Consider the following 23,067-nt stretch of genomic DNA (forward strand, 5'->3'; position numbering starts at 1 on the left):
TTCTCAGTCCTTGGGCAGCTGAGGAGCCCTTGGGAGCCCTTATCCCATGGACATACTTTAGCTCTTGGCCTTAGTCCTACTTCCTGCTGTCCTCTGAGAGGGATGGCCAAAAAAAACCTTACAGGAACTTGTTAGAAAAAGGATCTCAGCTGCACAGTTGGGGCCAAGGGAAGAGAAATGAAGACTGAGGTTGCTGATGGATGCCCTGACCAACTTCAGCAGGGACCCTGATACCTGCTGCAATGACTCTGCATGGCTGTGATGGGAAGCCCTACCATCCTACTATTGGGTTCCTCCTTGTCTATACAGAACAAAGCACCAGTAAAGACCTCTGGAAAACACAGCTATCACATTCTCAGGAAGCAAGATTTGTTTTTACTAATGGTTATAGTATCATAAGATCACAGACGTGGAGACAGAAAGAAGCTTAGAAGACATCTCATCCAACTTCATTTTTTACATGAGGAAACTGAGGCACAGATAAGTTAACTTGTTCTTGAGTGACTTGTTCAGGGTCTTCCTGACTCTAGTCCTAGTGTGCCACCCATTCATTTATGTTATCCTTTTCTTTGGGGGAAAGGGAGACTTTTTTTGTAAATTGGAAGTCTTATATATGCATGCATGTGGATATTGTCTCCTTTAATAAAATATAAGCTTCTTGAGGGCAGGGAGTATTTTTCTTTTATCCTTGTCTCAAAGCAAGTAACATGGAGGGAAGCTTGCATTAGGTGGGCTTAATAAGTGCTTAATTTGTAGATTTCCAGCTTGCCAGGACCTGGGACAAAATCAAGTCTTATTTAAGATCGAAGGATGGAGTAGCTTCCTTTTTGTCACATAGCTCATACGTGAGGCAGAATTTGAACTCAGACCTTCTTGACTGTGGGTCTAGTGCTCTAGTCACTCCCTAGCTTTTGTGACATGCTTTAGTCTTACTTAAGGTACAATAGAGTCATTGGTTTAGAGCTAAAAGGGACGGACCTCAGAGGCCATCTCATCCAACTCCTTCATGTAACTAAGCAGGAAACGGACCCAGAGGGAGGAAGCAACTTGTTCAAGGCTTCACAGGTAGATATCATCTAAGATGGGATTTGAACCGAGACAAAGTTCTTTTTATTCCACCGTGCTGGCTGCTGGTGGAAATTTTGCAGGTTACATCAGCAGAGGGCCACAGCTCCGACCCCCTGCCATTCCCGTATCCTGTCCCTAGCTTTGATTAAGTCTTAGCTGTCTGACAGTAGTGGGGGACATACGTAGTTTACGGGGAGGTGGTGTGGTACAATGGGACGTTCACTGACTGGGAACAGAAAACCTTCCCTCAACTTCACCTCTGCGGATAACTACTTGGGTGATCTTGGAAGGTGCTTCCCCCCTCCACCTCCCAGGCCTTGGTGTCCTTGAGTGTGAAATGAGAGACTTGTACTAGATGAAGTTGGGGGTCTTTCTCAAGTCTAAAGCTTGGAAACAATCACGTCCTTTCAAAGACAGGAACGTTGAATAATGCAAAAACATGGAAAAGAGGTTTTTGAAATAATATTATTCTTTACCTCCCTACGTGTTGCCTTTTCCTAGAAGCATGGAAGGTCTTTGGGAGCAGAGACTGCATCATTTGTGTGCCCCCATCCCCCGGAGCCTAGCACAGTGCCTGGCACACCACGGGCATTTAAGACACCCTTGTTATGTTATGAAGGGTAAAAAACGAATCCAATGGTTGCTGTGCTGTCGTCAGCATTTCTGCCCATCTCCAGGCAGACTCATTGGCAAATCCTTTGGTCTCAAGGCCACATGTGGCTGCCATTTTGAATCTCTATGTGGGCTTCTACTTTATGGGCTCTCCTGGTGTAGGTTGCTTTCGAAATCCCCCCGTACTATAAAGAGCTGTGGGACAAGGTTGGCACCGTATAAATAACAATAACACTCATGATGAGCTGTACATTGGAAGGTTATTTGAAAATTTTAACGAGGGAAATGCTTTCAGCAAACGTAGACAGAGATGCCTGGCCCTATGGAGGGTCTGGTTTCTGTAAAGTTTCCGTCTGGTGGAGAAACAGGGAGGATTGCGAGCGAGGACAAAGCCCCCTGAGCAGGGAGGTGACCTACGGATAAACAGAGCCCCTCATTTCCCTTTCAGAGAGCCAGAGAACAATGTGGCCAGCTGTCTGCTGGCCCTCCTCTCTCCCTTCGGAGAAAAAGGACTAGCCAGAAAAGCAAATGTCTCCTCTGGAAGGGAATGCTGCTTTTTGTCACTGTGATTGCCAACTCTCTGAGAAAAACTAGAGAGCTGCACAAGACAGCCATGTTTCCTGTGTGCAATGACCAGGGTGACACCATCTCATAAAGGGGACCCAGCGAGAGTCCCCCACCCTGAGTAGACCAGCAACTTTAACATCAGGAATATTGGAATCAGAGGATCCAGATGCAAATTCCATTTGGGACTGTGCCCTTGGGCATGTGACTTTCCTCTATGGGCCTCAGTTTCTTCATCTGTAGAAAAGGGAGAAGCACATGCTGGAGGAAGCTACCACTGATGTCTTTTCCATCTCTAATTCTTCTGTCTTATGAGTCTGTTTCTGGGACCCCTGTAGGTCTTCTCCAGGCCCTGACAAGTAATACAGATGAGAATGAGCATCACAGCCCCTCAACATCTCTGATTGCTTTAGGGTTGGCCATGGACTTCACATGGGTTACCCCACACACTCACCAAAGCCCATGAAGGAAATAGGAGCACAGCTCTCTTTTACAGACAAGGAAAATGAGCCTCAGAGAGAGGGAAAGGAACTTTCACAGGGTCACACAGCTTGACAGTGATTGAGATGGGATTCGAACCCAGGTCTTTGGATTCCAATTCCTATGACATCCTGTGTCCACTCTGCTCAGACCTTGCCCGAGACACAAAGGGCCAGCGTATATGGCAGGGGAAGGAGGGTAGAGGGAAAGGAGTGGCTTTTAAAATAAGGGGAAGGAAGTTATGGGGGGGATCACAGGATCATATATGGAGGGCTGTAAGGGACCTGCGGGTCAAACTTAGTCCTCACAGACAGATTCCCATTCCATAAAGGCCATTCTGCTTTTCTCTGCCAACACTTACATTAATAGGTGCTATGCTCAAGTCACAATTTCATCTAGAAAATAGTGACGCCATAGGCAAATTCCATGCCTTGGAATATGAAGTCAGAAAATATTCAGGGCTTGAAGAAACTTCTCTATCTAATCCCAGGTTCCCAATGAAAATATAGCATCAAAGACATTGGTGTCAGGTCTCTGCCAGCTTCTGGGGAGACAGGCAAAGAGGAAACTGTTTCTGTCCCCAAGCAGTTGACATATTTTTTGGGGGAAATAAATGGTGACACCATCGAAAGAGCTCTTGGCATGGGGTCAGGAAGAAATGAGTTCAAATCCAGCCTTACTTACTAGCTGTGTGAACCTGGATAAGTCACTAAAAACAAAACAGAGAAATGACAACAACAAGAAGAACAAAACTCTTTGCTTGCCCTCAGTTTCCTCAGATGTAAAAGGAAGATAATATTGCACCTACCTCTTAGGGTTGTCCTAGGCATCAAATAAGGTCATATTTGTGGAGCACTTAGCACAGTGCCTGGCACATAACAGGAGCTCTGTACATGTGAGCTACTGTCATCCCCATTGGTATTAGTTATTTACTATATATAAGTGTCACTGGCACATGTTTCTAGGGAGCACAAGGCTGTCTATGGTTTCCTCTCTACCAACGTGACCAGAAAGGAATCAGGGCTGAAATCCTCATTTACCACTTCTGGCTTCTACTGGGTAGCCTCAGAGGTGAAACTTTCTATTCTAGTTCCTCCCTCTTTGACCCTTGGCCTTCTCCTGGGTCAAGGTGAGCAGGAAGCATTGCCCTGGCCCAAGAATCACTTCATGATCCCAGACTGAGCTCCCCCAATGCAATGCTAATGGAAACTGAGATTCCTTTATTTACAGGGAAAGTGAATTTCGTTTAGTTCTGGGGGAAATGAAATCCAACTTCATTTCAAAGCTCTGTCTGCAAAAGGATTTATCAGCTGGTTAGTGAGAAGGAAAGTAAAAGCAGTATTGGCTCAGGGGGTCCTCAGGTGGTCTGTTTGGCCACCATGCCAAGATTTGGGGTCCCGCCTTGTATATTCTGTGAACTATAAAACCTCCTCAGATCTGCCTCCTTTGAACCCTCAGATGGCAATTGAAATCCTCTCAGCAAGCCAATGGGGATGAATTCTTTTATCTGCGGGAATCAGGCTTAATGAAAATAGCACTACAGCAGTGAACAATCAGCACAGAGGAAATTGAAGTTTCTAAGGCTGAATCTCTGGGTAGAAGGATGGAGGGGCAGAAAAATGATGAGAGGGAAAAAAAAGATGCATCTCAGCTGATTGGCCTTTCAGCCAAGAGAGGATGTCCTCAGTTTCTCCCCGGGCTTTTCTTCCACTCTAGTGACTGTTATCTCACCTACTTTCAGTGAAGAGTGATGACGGTGACTCTAGATGAGGTCCCACCATGTTTGATTCATCAACTGGAGAAATATTGAACAGAAGGCAAGCAGAATGGTGAAACACCCCGCACATCTCGAACGTATTGCTTCTCTGAACCAATATCCTACTCTCTTCCTCTTCCTTTTTGCTCTTCAAACAGTTCTTTCTTTGCTTAGAATTAGCCTCATTGGAATTGTAGCTTTCTCCAGGCCGTTTTAGAAGAGGGTGATTAATACTTTAGTCTTCTTCCCCAATTACCTGGCAAACACATCCTTTTAGAATCTCCCTGTTTGAGGGAATTCCTGGTTCTTTGAGATCTTTCCTTGTTTGTGTCTTTAGAACTTCCTTCTTGAGAGTTTCTCCTACCTCCTATGCTAACTTCTGCCATAGAATATCTGGCTATTCGGTTCTAGGTCTCTTTTCTCTGAGCTTTTGGAAATCGACTTGCCTCAGTTCTACAGTTTATGGTAGACTATGACCTTCCTCTTGCTTATCAGAAGTCCTCAGATAAAGGACCATTTTTTCTCTACCCCAAGGTTGTCCTTATTTCCATCCAGAAAGGAAAAAAGAATTCTTGATGAAGTGGACTCAAAAAGAGAAACCTGCCCTCACTGGGCCCTTCAGAAATTCCTTCACATTTTAAAGAGTGAAATAATAAATATAACTAGCATTTATTTATTTATAAAAACCCTTACCTTCCGTCTTGGAATCAATACTGTGTATTGGCTCCAAGGCAGAAGAGTGGTAAGGGCTAGGCAATGGGGGTCAAGTGACTTACCCAGGGTCACACAGCTGGGAAGTGTCTGAGGCCAGATTTGAACCCAGGACCTCCCATCTCTAGGCCTGGCTCTCAATCCACTAAGCTACCCAGCTGCCCCTGATAACTAGCATTTATATAGCACCTGTGTATGTTCCAGTACCAAGTGCTTTACCAATATTATCTCATTTGATCATCACAAAGACAAGTTATTAATTTATCAGTCACATTTATTTTGGCCAAGAGACAGAGTTCTCCCAAATAACAGGAAAGTAGGTATCATTTCATCAATACTATGTAAGAATGCTGAATCCTGTTTGTCAGCTGATTTCTGAATTCCTCAGTTTCTTCCTTTTGGCCAAGTAGTCCTTGGTCCAAGCCTACAACACGGTCAAACCCTTTTCTCTCCACCTCTCCCAGATGGTCTCCACCATGTTTACAGTTCTGTCTTCTGGATTTCCACACCAGAGTCCACTTTCATATTGTACAAAGCTCTTCCACTTTTGCCTATTTTCATCAATTCCTTTTCTTTTGAGTAAAGGAAACATTCATATAGTCATGCTTTAGCCAGGAGGCTCATCCCAGAAGGTCTAAGTGATACCTACAAGGTTAAATCTGTCTTCAAGGTCTCCAAATTAATGTTATTTATTCATAATTCATGTAGTTATAGCTTGAAGGGATCTTAGAGTCAGTTAGTCCAAGCCCATCATTTTACAGTTGAGGAAATTTTGTCCCCAAAACATCAGGTGACTGTTTCAAGGTCACACCAATACTGATCAGCAGAGCTGGGTCTGGAATCTATGGTCTTTCACTGCGCAGATAACTCTTCCGCTCTCCTACATTGGTGTACCTGTATAGACAACTGAAGCCGGGGTTTTTATTGAAGGTTCTCTTCTCAGGTTTCATTGCCTGTGAATTATTGGTCCTCCACACCAATACTCTGTTTCCCTGGTGGTGTTCATGGTAGGTGAAAACTTCCCATTCTTCCCTTTTTAGTGTAGAGCCTTCAGAAGGACAAGATTCCATGAGCACATTTGCAACCCATTCCGAGACTATTCAACAGGATTCAGTCCCAGGCCCTGTCTACTTGAAGTGACCTTGTCCTGGCCCCTACCCTCATGCCTACAAACCGACTGGCATTTTCTTTCTTGGATTTTACCAATATACCTGGCAAAGTGCTAAGGAGTAACTTGGGGGCAGAGGGAAATGGTGGTGTGAACGTGAATTACCTGTAACTAGGCTCATTTCTCTATATCCCCACAGAGCTAGCTTTGGGGACCATATTCAGGCAGCTGAGACAAAACTGCCCTCTTTTGTCATAGTCGGGGGAGGAGGAATGGGAAGTGTCCTTTGCAGAGATTACATAGAAGGGGAATCAAACTCTTAATTCTCTTCGTCACAGCTCCACTCACTTGCTAAGCGGGTCTGAGTAATCAGCTCTTAATTCCTGGGGCTTCAGTGCCTACCACTGGGAGTCAGGGAGAGCTTTGCCTACTTCGCATGGAGGATGTGTACAAAATCCCAAGAACTCAAGTGTTTGGGGCCCCTCTGAATCAAGTTTTAGGAATTCCAAAGAGTCAGTCTTGGTGTTATTTCAAAGGCTCCATAGAATATTACTAAAAGTCAGCTGGAGCTACTGGAAAGAGAGTCGTCAGCCAAGTGATGCCAGGTGTTAACTTCAAAAAATCCTGGGGAAAGCTTCTTGGTTTCATGCATAATTTTCACATCTATGTATTTACAAATTGTAATGTTAGATCTCTGGCCCCAAAGGATGCTCTTCTGCATGTATGTGGGAAAGGAAACAGTAGTGTAGAGACTTTTATGAACATGGACAGAAATCCAAGCATCACATAGGCTTGCTTGGATGGTGCCTATTGAGGGTTGTACTAACATATGCCATTTTGATGTCATCAAGAGGGTACTGAACTAGATGTCAGGAGTTCTGGGTTCTAGTCCCATCTCTGCCATTTTGCTCACAGTATCACTTTAGGTGAGTTACTCCCCTTCTATAGCTGTACATTTCTTCTTTGGTGAAAGATTGGACTGTATGATTTCTGAGGTCTCCTCTAGTGCTATCATTTAAATTACTATTAAATTTGAGCTTCAAAGCACTTTTGACATTCATCAATATTTAAATATCAAAGATTGGGAACTTTGTCTATTTTGGATTTTTAAAATCAATCGATTTTTCAAGTTTAGTTGAATCTATAATTTTTTTTACTCAGGGCATCTTCGAAAAGTGTCTCTCCTTAAACTGGAGCTGGCTGTTTAGAGGTATGTTCATAGAAGTGCAAGGAGATAGAAGAGGAAGAAGATGAAGTGGTGGGCGTGGAGGCAGGCTGACCTGAGTGTAAGTCCCACTTCTGACACATACTAGCTGTGTGACCATAGATGACTCAGTGCTCCAAGATGTTCTTTAAGATCATAAACTGGAGGTCAGGTACAGACCTACAGAAGTGGATGGAAGTTGCCCAATTAGGAATTGCCTACTCACATCATGAGACTGCTTTCCTACTGCTCCCAACACAACAAAATGTAGAACATTGGAAAGTAGGATGTAAATCTAAGAACAAGGAATATATAGACATCCATTTTTACTGTGTCCTTGAAACAAAGCATCCCCCTAGGCAGGCTGCCTTCACAAGGCTCCAAGGTGTTCTCAGTCTATGTCTGGAGATAGAGAAAGCAGAGACTTATTTCTTGTCTACAATGAAAAGTCAAGCAACCACGTGGTCTCCATGGCCATTTCCCCTGAGGGTCTGCCTTTCTCTTAACCAATTCCATGACCCTACAGCAGAGGAAACCTCATTACTTTTCATGACTCTGAGCTCTTTTTATGTATTCTTTCACTTGAACCTCACAACTCTGGGGCACAGTTACTAAAGGTTTGGTTACCTTTGTTTTACAGATATGGAAATTGGAGTTTAAAAAGGTGAATAACTTCCAGCGATCATAATATGAAGGACTCAAACTTAGGTCTATCCAATACCAAATTAGACAAAATGGAATTCATCTCTTCATACAATTATCTTCTTGAATGAATAGTATTATATGTCTAAGTTGTTTTTCTTATATGTTTTTCAAGGAATATTTTTAAAATAATTTTTGGTTCTGGCAAATAATTAGGCTGGAACTATTTGGCAGATCATTGAAAAATTATGTATATATATATCCATGTGTATATATACCATATACTATATATAGATATTATATTGCTCAATAATTCTAGTGAATCTGTGATTTCAATCTGAGTAACTCTTCTTTGAAACTAAAATATTTTACCAGTGATATTTTATGTCTATAAGTCATTGAGATTCCTAGTATCACAGCACCAGAGTTTGTGTGAAAAAGTAGTTATTAGCAAAACTATCTGGTACTAAGAGATATAAAAGTAGATCAGTGGAACAAAAGAGAAATATAACAAATTGAACTAAAAGATTATAGTAACTTTGTAGTTGACAAAAATATAGATCCAGGTTATTGGCATAAGAAATAACGATTTGGTAAAAAATTGTTAGGATAATTAGAAAGTAGTTAGGCAGAGACCAGTATCTTATACCATTCACTAAGATAAGATCAAAATGGACACATGTCTTAGACATAAAAGGAGCTATCATAATCAAATTAGAAGAATAGGGAACATATCTACTGGATTTGTAGATAGGAGAGGAATTTATAGGTAAATAAGAAATGGAGAACAGTATGAGGAATGAAATGGAGAATTTTGAGAATATTAAATTGAAACAATTTTGAATAAATAAAACAAATGTTGCTAAGATTAGGGGGAAAGCTGAAAATTGGGGTGAAATTTCATAGACAGTCTCCTGGTCAGAGATTTCATATCTAAACTATATAGAGAACTTTGTCAAATTTATAGAGATAAGTCATCCTCCAATCAATAAAAGGGCAAAAGATATGAACAGCCGGGTTCTCTCTCTTTTTTTTTTAACCCTTACCTTCTGTCTCAGAATCAATCAATGTGTATTGTTGGTAGATCTGTGAACTTATCTAGCCATTTTGCAGAGCAATTTGGAATGACTCCAGACAAGTATAAAACTGTATATATCCTTAGACCCAACAATACAATAGATGGGTTTAATTCCCAAGGAAATTAGGGGAAAAGGAAAGGAACTTGCATGTTCCAAAATTTTTATAGCAGTTCTCTTTTTGTTGGCAAAGAATTGGAAATTGAGGGGATGCCTATCAGTTGATGGATAGCTAAACAAATTGTAGCACCTATAGTACATGTTTGTGATTACTACTGTGCTGTAAGAAACTATGAGCAGATTATTTTGAAAAACTTGTAAAGGACTTCATGAAATAACGAAGAGTGAAATGAGTAGAATAAAGGAAACATTTTATATAGCTCTAGATTTAATTCCTGAGCAATAAGTTGTGAATGTTCACCTCTAGAGAATGGACCAAGAAGTGGAAATACAAAAATAAAGACAAACAAACCCCACAATCTATATAGTTTGTGTAGATGCCTATAATGATGTGGGGAGGAGAAATGAGGGACTGAATAAAGAAGATAAAAATAAATAAAATTTGTTTAAAATAAATAAATAAATGTAGTTGGGAAATACTTAACAAAGGAAATGAAAAAACAATGAAGAAGAAAGTGGTAGTTCCTAAAGAACTGAAATTGACATAAGAGTAGAGCATCAGGGTCATATTTTTCTAAAAGAAAATCTAAAATCGAATGTTATTACAATAAATTCATATGTCACACAAGAATGAATGAATAAAATATGAACTGCATTTAGAGAAGTCAGATCATTGATTTTTTAACAAAAAATTGTGAGGTAACTTTATAAAGCAGGAAGAATAATATCTCTCATCTTTCCTGTGATTATGCTTTTAGTTCTCTTTTGTCACAGACTGAATGAACTCTAGGTGATTGGTCAGATGGGCAGAGTTCAAATGCCAAGGAAAAGAGGATATAAAGTAATGACCTAGCAATGGCCTCCTCTGACGCCCTGGGCCCAAGCTACCAAACAAATGGATTTCTTCACTCATTTTCCCAGAGTTGGCAAGAGGGAATGAGGCCAATTGATTTGCTTCCCTTCCAATCTTTCCCTTCCTTCCAGCTTGTTCCCAGCTCTCATTTCTGTTCCCTATGGCTGAAGAGTGTGTTGGCTCACATTCCTCCAGGAGCTCCCATTATTTAGGGGAGGGTTGGGTGCAGCCAGACCATGCAGTGGCTCTGGGCCACCCCACAGCTGCTAGGTTCTTCAGGAGTGACTGTCGGCAGGGTCCAGCCTGTGAGATCCCTCTGTGCCAAGGCCTGTGTGGGGTCCCTTCACAGCACCACTGTCTCATTCTTTCCTGACGCATTCTTGGGAAGTCATCTCCCAAAGCTAAACAAACAGCCCTTCAACATTTGGCAACAATCTATATTGAAATTCATAATTCAGTTATGGAGAAAAAGAGGGCGGGATGTGGCCTCTGGGCATGAATGGAGCTGGGCAGTTCAGAGGTCTCAATGAATACCTTCCTGGCAGAGGTGAAGCCCCTTGTAAAAGAAGCTCCACTTCTAGAATGTCTCTTCCAGTAAAGGCACCTACTGAAGCTAAGGAAGTTTTGCTCTTTCTTAGGTGGTGACATTGCATGAAGGACTGGTGGGGTCACGTTTGGCAGGCGAGATCATCTAGGCCAGTGATTCCACAGGACCATGATGGTGGTGCTAGTGAGCTGTTTTGAGAGGTCCACAGTGCCACATCCCCAGCACCTAGCATGGTGTCTGGCTTGTCAATGGATTGATTGGTACTTGGGTCAAACAATTTTTTAATATTAAAAAGATCTGCCATAATGAAAAGAAGGTGGGAATCATTCGTCTTAAATAATCACCATTTTACAGATTGGGAATCTGATATCTAGAGAGACTCAAGTTACTTTTGCTCCCTGAGAAAGCCACTTACATAGAACTGGTGAGTCTGGAGGCCAGATGGAAAGTTGGCTGTCCTTTCTATATGCATCTTTCAGGGGATGGCAGTTCCTCAGCTTAGTTCTACAGTCTGTTTTTGCCTCTCTGTGCCCAATGAGACAAGAAGGGCATTTCAAGGTCTGCGGCTACCTGGGAACATATCATGATGCTACTGTTAACAGGCGCAGTCCTAGGCGATGGTGCCAGGTGCCAGAAGAAAGCAGAATCCATCTAAGCAGGAAAGGTCCAAAGAGTAATTTTTTCCAGTCCTCCCTCTATGTCCTTTATGCTTTGGAGCATATGAAGGAATACCCATTGGATCACCAACTACTAGCATATTCTCTCCATTTCACATATGAATCCATTGCATTTGGGGGTAGGGAATTGAAAGCTTTATGGTGGCACATCTATAAACTTCCATGGAAATAAAATGAACAGCTTGATAGTTTATGGAGGGATCATTTTAAGTGTCTAAGAAGGAAAGCTACTTACTGAGATATTTACATTCAGGGGACCTGAATCCTTCAGTTGCACTGATTTGACTTTGGCCACAACATGGCGGATTCCCTCATGGCACTGGTGTACGTAGCTATCCATAGCAACACCTCATTTGTTTGGCAATATGATGTAGTGAGGCATTCCTCAGGAGAGATTTTTCCAAATAAATCAAGCTTATACCTCTGAGGTGCCAAGAATTATTTTATTTGAGCCACTTGGCATGAAAATCATCTTAAAATCTAGGCTACTCTTTCTTGCCCCTGAGGCTCACTACTTCTCTGACCTTGGATATTTTGCTTTTCCAGCCCTTGATTTGCTTAAGGACAAGAGGAGGAGGTTGGACTAGTTTGTTCCTAAAGTCTCTTCCAATTCTCAATTTTGATCCTAGCATAATGAACAAGAGTCGTGTTTCTTTAAGACTCGTGGTCACCATTAAATGGCTCAAGTGTCGATGCGCTTCAGGATTAATTACAAACAGCTTCCAACAACATGGCCCCGTCCCATCTTTCTAGCTTTTTGCATTCTACTCCCCTCCATCCTTTCTATGATTTAGCAAAACTGGCCCATATACTCTTCCTCAAATGTGAACTTCACTCCACCCAATGTCTCGGTGCTCACGTACTGGCTGACCCCTGAAACCATCCTCCTGGTCTCAACCTCTCTGTTTTGCTGGCTTCATTCAGGAGTCAGCTACCATCCTACTCCCTTCAGGACCTTATTCTGTTGCCCCGCCTCTGCCAGTTGTTAGTGCCTTCTCTGATTTCCTTCCAACTATTCTATGCTGATTTTGTAAATCAGGTTTTACAGAATGTGGAAATGACATTACATTGAGAGATGAAGAATCTCCACTAATAATGACAGCTGAATATAATATTTTAATGTTCAATTCAGCAAGCACTTATTAGTCACCTATTGTATACTGGCCAATGGGAATAAATAATTTCCTTTGAGTTTCAAAACCTCCCTGCCTGGTAGGTACTTCCAGGCACCATTGTTCTCAACTTACAAAGAAAGACAGAGAAGAGAAGTAACTTTCTTATGATCACCTGACTCATGAATCTGACTCGGTCTGTCTCTACCCTGGGATAGGTCACACTTGCACTCCCTCAGTATTTGAATCCTGAAAGTCTAGAAATTCCTGAAGGCATCCAGAGTAGAGTTAAAAGATGGTGGGGAACCATAACAATATTGGGAGATTGGCTAAAGCCTCTGATTTCACTAAAAATTCAAGCTGACACTTCACTTTGGCATGATGAGTCTCCTGGGTCTTTATTAGCTCGACTTGTACATATTGTGTGCTGTAGCTCCGAGCTCCTACTATTTTCATAGTCATTTTAGATCCTTGTCGTGTGTTGGGTAGACCCTCTGCAAAGTCAACATCCTTTCTTGGTTCTCGAGGGTGATCTGCAAATTATAATACTCCCAACTGAGAGAAACAGTTCATGCTCCAGGCATTTATTCCAACCCTTTAAACTTAAACAGGCAAAATTGCACATGGCATTTTACACTTTGTAGTATAATGGAAAATAAATATAATAGCTACATCATGTCTATGGCAAAAGGAAATATCACCATTAAGAACACAATTAAAATGGATTTTTTTCACTGGGTGTTTCTGCAACCAGGGCTTTCCTTCCCTGCTGGAATCCCAACTTCAGACCAATTGAAAAAGCAGCTTTTCCTGGATTCCAATCTAAGCTAACAAGCAAGTGTTAGAAAGCTACAAGAGGCAAGGCTTTGAGCTGGGAGCTGGAGATGTGAAGTAAAAGGGAGTCCCTGAAACTTCTCTTGGGGAACCATATGGTCAGACTTTAAGATCATTTGGGCAACTACGGGGAGGATGGACCATGAGATGAATTAATAGGCTATTTCAGTGGCCTGAGACACTTCCTAGCTGTGCAACCCTGGACAAGTCCTGAGATCCCCATTGCCTTGCCCTTATCACTCTGTTGCCTTGGAAACAGTACATAGTATTGATGCTAAGATGGAAGGGAAGGGTTTTTAAAGAAGAGGCTATTTCAGACATCCAAATAAGAGAGAGCTGAACTAGGATGGTGACTACCACACAGCAGACAGAAGGGAAGAAGAGTATTGCTTCATTTTTGAAGGAGAAGCTCTCATTGGAAATTGGGAAGACAGCTCGGGAGTACTTCTTATTCCTAGATCTCCCAGTGTTGGTTGCCTTCACCTGGCTTTCGAGCCTTCTAACTTTTTATGAAAGAGATCAAAGGCCCCTGTAGGTTAGTACAAGACCATTTCCCTTTCAGTTGATCAACCTTCTTCTTTCTATAGCTGCCTAGGAAGGAAGACTCAAAGAATATAATTTGTAGCAACAAGATGAATGAAAATAGTCTTGAATGGCCAAGTTGAGACCTCATGGGAAGATGAATAGGAGCCAGAATTCTCTCTGCTGTCCACAGAGTCTCAATGAGGGTAATTGAAAAAAGCCAAACCAAATGTTTGGTTTCTAGGGTTTGGGGGCCCTGTGCAGTTCATTGAGAAATTATGGCAACTATTTCATGGGCAGATCTGTTGGAACAAATCCTGTTATCCTGGGTTGAGAGAGCTGTTTGGGGAATGGAGTAAGGATGTAAATATCCTAAGTCATGGCTATAACTGGCTGAAAGGACCAGTGTGGTTACAGCAGTGACATTTTCCCAATCCACACACTTGGCTGGATTTTTTTTTTCCTTTTGAGCAAGAATATTCTTTGTCAACAGAAAATGAGACTGAGAAGTCTTTGTAATTTGAGCATGTCTGTAAAATTCATAGGATCTTGGGTTTGGAGCTGAGAGAGATCTAATTTTGCAGATGAAGAAACAAACCTAGAAAAGCTGAGCAACATGCCGTTGGTGACCAAGGAGAAGTTAAGAGTGCCAGGCCTGGAGTTGGGAGAACCTAGGTTCCAATCTGGCCTCAGACAGTTCCTAGCTGTGTGAGCTGGGCATGTCACTCAACTCCAATTGCCTTGCCCTTGCCACTCTTCTGTCTTAGAATTGATACTAAGGATTCAATTAAATAAATTCTAGCTCGGAGACTTCCTACTTGCGTCCACTTGGATGTCACCTGAACTTCCTGGGCTTTAGTTTTCTTCTCATGCTAGAACCACCGAGATTCCTCCCAGCTCTAAATCAATGTTCCTTGTCTAGGTGCTTTAGCATTTTATATTTCTCCTATTTAATTTTCTTGTTCAAAGTTGCATTAATATTGATAATAATAAATACTTCTATATATGGTAGGCTTTAATGTTTCCAAAATGCTTTACAATATCTCATTTTAACATCGTACCCCTTGGAGTTAGGTGTATTATTATCCCTATTTTATAGATGAGGAAACTGAGATATTAAGTGACTTATCCAGGGTCATTATTGCTAGTGAGTTTCTAAGGCTAGATTTGATCTTAGACCTTCCTGACTCCAGGTCCAGAGCTCCATCTAATGATGACACTTAGCTCTTTCAAACCAGCAGCCATGGATGGCATTATATTTATTATTTATCATTTACCTGATCACTCCTTCCCTAGTGCTTCAAGTATCGTGGGACGACAATGGGAGTTTTGTGTACAGTTTTAACCCCTAGGAAATGGTAAAAGTCGATGCCATTTCTGATCCTGGCCAGGGTACTTCTTTTTTTTTATTTTTTATATTAATATAAATATATTAATATATTTTATTTGATCATTTCCAAGCATTATTCGTTAAAGACATAGATCATTTTCTTTTCCTCCCCCCCACCCCCCATAGCCGACGCGTAAGTCCACTGGGCATTAGATGTTTTCTTGATTTGAACCCATTGCTTTGTTGATAGTATTTGCATTAGAGTGTTCATTTAGAGTCTGTCCTCTGTCATGTCCCCTCAACCTCTGTATTCAGGCAGTTGCTTTTTCTCGGTGTTTCCACTCCCATAGTTTATCCTTTGCTTATGAATGGTGTTTTTTTCTCCTGGATCCCTGCAAGTTGTTCAGGGATATTACACCGCCACTAATGGAGAAGTCCATTACGTTCGATTATACCACAGTGTATTAGTCTCTGTGTACAATGTTCTCCTGGTTCTGCTCCTCTCGCTCTGCATCACTTCCTGGAGGTTGTTCCAGTCCCCATGCCATTCCCCAATTGATGGGAATCCCCTCGTTTTCCAGTTTTTGGCCACCACAAAGAGCGCAGCTATGAATATTTTTGTACAAGTCTTTGTGTCCATTATCTCTTTGGGGTACAGACCCAGCAGTGCTATGGCTGGGTCAAAGGGTAGATATTCTTTTGTCGCCCTTTGGGCATAGTTCCAAATTGCCCTCCAGAATGGTTGGATCAGTTCACAACTCCACCAGCAATGAATTAATGTCCCTACTTTGCCACATCCCCTCCAGCATTCATTACTTTCCTTTGCTGTTATGTTAGCCAATCTGCTAGGTGTGAGGTGATACCTCAGAGTTGTTTTGATTTGCATCTCTCTGATTATAAGAGATGTAGAACACTTCTTCATGTGCTTGTTGATAGTTTTGATTTCTTTATCTGAGAACTGCCTATCCATTTCCCTTGCCCATTTATCAATTGGAGAATGGCTTGATTTTTTGTACAATTGATTTAGCTCATTATAAATATGAGTAATTAAACCTTTGTCAGAGGTTTCTATGAAGATTTTTTCCCAATTTGTTGATTCCCTTCTGATTTTAGTTATATTGGTTTTGTTTGTACAAAAGCTTTTTAGTTTGATGTAGTCAAAATTATTTATTTTACATTTTGTGATTCTTTCTATATCTTGCTTGGTTTTAAAGCCTTTCCCCTCCCAAAGGTCTGACATGTATACTATTCTGTGTTTACCCAATTTACTTATGGTTTCCTTCTTTATGTTTAAGTCACTCACCCATTTTGAATTTATCTTGGTGTAGGGTGTGAGGTGTTGATCTATTCCTAGTCTCTCCCACACTGTCTTCCAATTTTCCCAGCAGTTTTTATCGAATAGTGGATTTTTGTCCCAAAAGCTGGGATCTTTGGGTTTATCGTATACTGTCTTGCTGAGGTCGCTTTCCCCCAGTCTATTCCACTGATCTTCCTTTCTGTTTCTTAGCCAGTACCAAATTGTTTTGATGACTGCTGCTTTGTAATATAGTTTTAGGTCAGGGACTGCAAGGCCCCCATCATATGTGTTTTTTTTTTCATTATTTCCCTGGATATCCTTGATCTTTTGTTCTTCCAAATGAACTTTGTTATGGTTTTTTCTAAATCAGTGAAGAAGTATTTTGGTAGTTCAATGGGTATGGCACTAAATAGATAAATAAGTTTGGGTAGGATGGTCATTTTTATTATATTGGCTCGTCCTATCCATGAGCAGTTAATGTTTTTCCATTTGTTCAAGTCTAGTTTTAGTTGTGTGGCGAGTGTTTTGTAGTTGTGTTCATATAGTTCCTGTGTTTGTCTCAGCAGATAGATTCCTAGGTATTTTATTTTGTCTAAGGTGATTTTGAATGGGATTTCTCTTTCTAGTTCTTGCTGCTGAGCTGTGTTGGAGATATATAGAAAAGCTGATGATTTATGTGGGTTTATTTTGTATCCTGCAACTTTGCTAAAGTTGTTGATTATTTCAATTAGCTTTTTGGTTGAATCTCTAGGATTCTTTAAGTAGACCATCATGTCATTCGCAAAGAGTGATAACTTGGTCTCCTCCTTGCCTATTTTGATGCCTTCAATTCCTTTATCTTCTCTAATTGCTACTGCTAGTGTTTCTAGTACAATGTCAAATAGTAGGGGTGATAATGGGCATCCTTGTTTCACTCCTGATCTTATTGGGAATGCATCTAGTTTATCCCCATTGCAGATGATATTAGCTGTTGGTTTTAGATATATACTGTTTATTATTTTTAGGAATGACCCTTCTATTCCTATGCTTTCTAGTGTTTTTAATAGGAATGGGTGTTGTATTTTATCAAAGGCTTTTTCTGCATCTATTGAGATAATCATGTGGTTCTTGCTAGTTTGCTTGTTGATGTGGTCAATTATGTGGATGGTTTTCCTAATGTTGAACCAGTCCTGCATCCCTGGTATGAATCCTACTTGATCATGGTGAATGATCCTTCTGATCACTTGCTGGAGTCTTTTTGCTAGTATCCTATTTAAGATTTTTGCATCTATATTCATTAGGGAGATTGGCCTATAGTTTTCTTTCTCTGTTTTTGACCTGCCTGGTTTTGGAATCAGTACCATGTTTGTGTCATAAAAGGAGTTTGGTAGAACTCCCTCTTTGCTTATTATGTCAAATAGTTTGTATAGTATTGGGATTAACTGTTCTCTGAATGTTTGATAGAATTCACAGGTGAATCCATCAGGCCCTGGGGATTTTTTCTTAGGAAGTTCATTGATGGCTTGATGGATTTCAATTTCTGATATGGGATTATTTAAGAATTCTATTTCCTCTTCTGTTAGTCTAGGCAGTTTGTATTTTTGTATATATTCATCCATTTCTCCTAAATTGGTGTATTTATTGCCATATAATTGGGCAAAGTAATTTCTAATGATTGCCTTAATTTCCTCCTCATTGGAGGTGCTGTCCCCCTTTTCATCTTTAATGCTGTGAATTTGCTTTTCTTCCTTCCTTTTTTTAATTAGATTGACCAGTACTTTGTCTATTTTGTTTGTTTTTTCAAAGTACCAGCTTCTTGTCTTATTTATTAAATCAATAGTTCTATCACTTTCGATTTTATTAATTTCTCCCTTAATTTTTAGGATTTCTAATTTGGTTTTCTGCTGGGGGTTTTTAATTTGATCGCTTTTGAGTTTTTTCAATTGCATTTCCAATTGATTGATCTCTGCTCTCCCTTGTTTGTTAATATAAGCTTTCAGGGATATGAGTTTGCCTCTGATTACCGCTTTGGCTGCATCCCAAAAGGTTTGAAAGGATGTTTCGCCATTGTCATTTTCCTTGATGAAATTATTAATTGTTTCTATGATTTCTTCTTTAACTAAACGGTTTTGGAGTATCATATTGTTTAATTTCCAATTGGTTTTAGATTTGGTTTTCCATGTACCATTACTAATCATTATTTTTATTGCCTTGTGATCTGAGAAGGCTGCATTCATTATTTCTGCTTTTTTGCATTTGTGTGCTATGTTTCTGTGACCTAATGTATGGTCAATTTTTGTGAATGTGCCATGTGGTACTGAGAAGAAGGTGCATTCCTTTTTATCCCTATTTATTTTTCTCCATATGTCTATTAATTCTAATTTTTCTAAGATTTCATTCACTTCTTTTACCTCTTTCTTATTTATTTTTTGATTTGATTTATCTAAATTTGATAATGGTTGGTTTAAGTCTCCCACTAGTATGGTTTTATTGTCTATTTCTTCCTTCAATTCTCCTACTTTCTCCATTAGAAATTTGGGTGCTATATTATTTGGTGCATGCATGTTGATTAATGATATTTCCTCGTTGTCTAGAGTCCCTTTTAACAAAATATAATTACCTTCCCTATCCCTTTTGATCAGGTCTATTTTTGCATTGGCTTTATCAGATATCATGATTACCACTCCTGCCTTCTTTCTATCAGTTGAGGCCCAGAAGGTCTTACTCCATCCTTTAATTCTGACCTTGTGGGTGTCAACCCGCCTCATGTGTGTTTCTTGAAGACAACATATGGTAGGGTTTTGGATTCTAATCCATTCAGCTATTCGTCTACGTTTTATGGGTGAGTTCATCCCATTCACGTTCAAAGTTATGATTGTCATTTGTGGACTCCCTGGCATTTTGATTGCCTTCCCTAATTCTAACCTTTTCTTCTTCGGCTCTACCTTTTAGTCCAGTGATTTACTTTGAATCAGTCCCCTTGTCCCCTCCCTTGATGTTTCCCTTTTTAGTCCCTCCCTTTTTCTTCCCTCCCCCTCCCCCCTCTCTTTCCCTCCCTTTTTGTTCTCCCTCTCCCCCTCCCCCCCTTGGTTTTCCCTTCTCCTTACCCTTGTTGGGTAAGATAGAATTCAAGATCCCAATGGATCTGGATGTTTTTCCCTCTCAGAGTTGATTTCCCTGAGATTGAGGTTTAAGTAACCCCCCCCCTCTCTTCCTCTCCTTCTTATAGGAGTTTTCTTCCCCTCCCCTTCCCATGTGAATCTTTGTGTGAGAACGATTATTCTATTTGGTCTTTTTTTACCCCCTATTTATACATTACATTTTTCCCACATGTTAGTATACATGGATTGATATAAATGTAGTCCTTATAGAAGAGAGTTTGAGTAAAAGAAGAAGATAACATTTTTCCCCTTTCCTTAATATTTACCTTTTCAGGTATTCCTTGCTCTTTGATTTTCGGTATCAAACTTTCCACAGAGCTCTGGTCTTTTCTTTGCAAAAAGTTGGAAGTCTTCTATTTTGTTGAATGCCCATACTTTCCCTTGGAAGTATATAGTCAGTTTTGCTGGGTAGCTGATTCTTGGTTGGAGACCCAGCTCTCTTGCCTTTCTGAAGATCATGTTCCATGCCTTACGATCATTCAGAGTAGAACTTGCAAGGTCTTGTGTGACCCTGATTGGCATTCCTTTATATCTAAATTGTCTTTTTCTGGCTTCCTGTAGGATTTTTTCTTTTGTTTGATAGCTTTGGAATTTGGCAATTACATTCCTGGGAGTTGTCTTTTGGGGGTTTAGTGTAGAAGGTGTTCTGTGAGCTCTGTCAGTGGCTGTATTGCCCCCTTGTTCTAGAATCTCTGGGCAATTTTCTTTGATTATATCTTGTATCACCATGTCCAGTTTGGTGTTTATTTCTGGCTTTTCTGGGAGTCCAATTATTCTTAAATTTTCTCTTCTCCCTCTATTTTCCAGATCTATCACCTTGTCGGTGAGATATTTTATGTTCTCTTCTAATTTCTTGGTGTTTTGGCTTTGCTTTATTAGTTCTTGCTTTAAAGCCTGGTTTTCTTTTACAGTTTGGTCAAACTGGTTTTGTAGATGCGTGAATTTCTTTTGCATTATTTCCCACTTTTCCTCCCAGAGGGCTTCCATCTTTTTGGTCATTTCTGATTCAAATTCTTCCTGGGTTTGTGGAGAGTTTCTATTTCCTTTGAAAGATTTTGGAGAATTTTCTTGTATATCTTCTTCTATCTGCTCTGTGTTTTGTATTTTGGCTCCATAGAATGTGTCCAAAGTCGCCCCTTTCTTCTTATTTTTCTTGGTATTTTGGGGCTTCTGTGCTTCTGTGGAATTTGCCATCTCTGAATGTGGAGAATTAGCTTTTCTTATCTCTGTCTGTTGTTCAGAGGCTTTAGTCCTGGGCAGATTGTCTATGAGCTTTCCCTGGGTTAAACTGAATATGCCTCACTGGAACTGGAATGGAAGGGTCGGACCACGAGGCCACACTCTCCCCCCGGCTCGCTTTCCGGAAGTTGCCTTCAGAATCGCTGGCCGTGAGGCTGTTTCGTCGGCCTGCGGGGGGATGGGCTGCAGCTTTCCCAAGCTCCGAGGGCAAGGACTTTCACTGAGACTTGGATAGCAGGATCCAGCCCCTGAGGCTGTCTTGCCCGCCCTGAGGGTTGCTGTTGTTTCAACCAGCTCTCTGCAGCGGAAGCCCCAGGCAGTAACTTTCACCGGGACTTGGATAGAAGGCCCTGAGGGTTGTTGTTCCAAGGACCCTGCTCTCTGAGCCCGGCCGGGCTGCGGCTTCCCGGAGCCTTGGACTCTGTGCTCCTACCCCTGAGGTCCGAGTGATCTCGGGTTCTGGCTTTTGAGGGGAGCCGTACCTTTTGAACCGGGTCCAGGTCCAGGAGGAGGGTTCCCAGGGTCTGTGCTGTTGATCGTTTTGAATTTCGGCGCCTTAGGAGCTTATAGTTTGAGATCGGTCGGGAAGGGTTTTCCGGAGATCTGAGCTTTAGCTTTCTCTAAGCCGCCATCTTAACCGGAAGTCCCTGGCCAGGGTACTTCTGAGAGTCCAAGGAGACAATAAAAATCAAGGCATTAGGAACGATGGTGTGATCACTCCCTCCTGGATGGGCTTCCTGCTACGTCAGTTGGTCAACAAACACATATTAAGTGCTTGCTGTGTGCCAGGCACACTGGTGCTACAGAATCCAGAAAGAGATCTCTGATTTCAAGGAACAAAAGCTGCCATGAATCTATCAGAACATTCAGGACCAAAGGAAGCTACCATCATAGTGAAGGCCTGAGCAATGGGTGCAGTGTGTGTTGGGAGATGCCTATGATCCCCAATTCCTGCTTCGAATGTCCATTGAGGTGACAGTTTTGCAAAGTGGCACCTGTAAGCTAGCAAGGGGTGAGAGGGGCATCCGATATGAAGACCCCCTTTAGTGGTTCAACAGTGAAACAGACAAGAAAGTAACTTCACCAGAAGCAATTTCTTCATAAATGAATGAATTTGGAGTATTGTCCATTTACTAAAGAATCTGACTTGATTAGACTATTTACATCAAGGTAGGAAATATATTCCTGTGTAGCTGAATGGGAAAGGTCTAGGCAAAACCTTGTCTGAGATTAAAAGAATATTAAAACAATTTTAAAGAAGAACTTCTGTAAAAGAAAAATGGCTTTCTTTGCAGGCCATTATGGTTTGGACATTTGTATCCAATACCAATTGGACTGATTTTTTTTCTCTTTTACTTTCTCTTATTTTCATGTCTGGAGTCCTTGAGTTTGCTGCTGCCTTCTCCATGATCACTGGGGAAATCTTGAATCCACTGGAAATGGTGGTGGTGGGGTGTGTCAGGGTTGGTCTCAGGGAGGAGCTGGAATATTTAGATCTCTTTTTTGTTCTTTCCAAGTAGAAGCAGGCCTGGCCCAAATTAGCTGAGAATGGGGAGGGTACTTCCCCCAAACATACCAACCTTTATGGGGTTTAAGTACATGATTTAAGTCCCACAATTCCAAACTAAAAGGAAGGGGAAAAAATCAATACTATAGTCTCTCCCCTCCTAAACAATTCCGCATGGTGTTTTCTCCTTGTCTTAGAGAAGGAAATGCAATCAGTTTCCATCCCATACTCAGAGTTCTTATTGAAGCATTCCTGGGCAAACTTCAGTCTTATTGGAACCAAGCGAAAGATGGAGAAGGAAGAGAATCACACGTACAAGCCCAGAGGTGAAAGGAGAGGACCCTGGGAGCAATTCTTTGTTAAACTGTCACTATCACCTGTTGCTGTTCATCAGAATGTGGAAGGATGTCAAATGGCAGAATCTTAGAGATGGAAGTGACCCCTGGGGCCACCTGGTTCAGCTTATACAGGAATCCCTACTAGGGGTGCCATGCCATGGCCATGAAGCCTTCTCTTGAAGATCTCCATGGAAAGAGAACCTGCTACCTTTTGAGGCAGCCCATTCCACTAGTGGATCACTGTAAAAAAGGGTTTGCTTCCCTTACGTCAAGCTAGAATTTGCCTCTTCACAGAAAGCTGCAAAAGAACCAATAATTTGGACCACTTCT

Source organism: Monodelphis domestica, chromosome 5 (genome assembly GCF_027887165.1).
Source record: "Monodelphis domestica isolate mMonDom1 chromosome 5, mMonDom1.pri, whole genome shotgun sequence".
NCBI lineage: Eukaryota > Metazoa > Chordata > Mammalia > Didelphimorphia > Didelphidae > Monodelphis > Monodelphis domestica.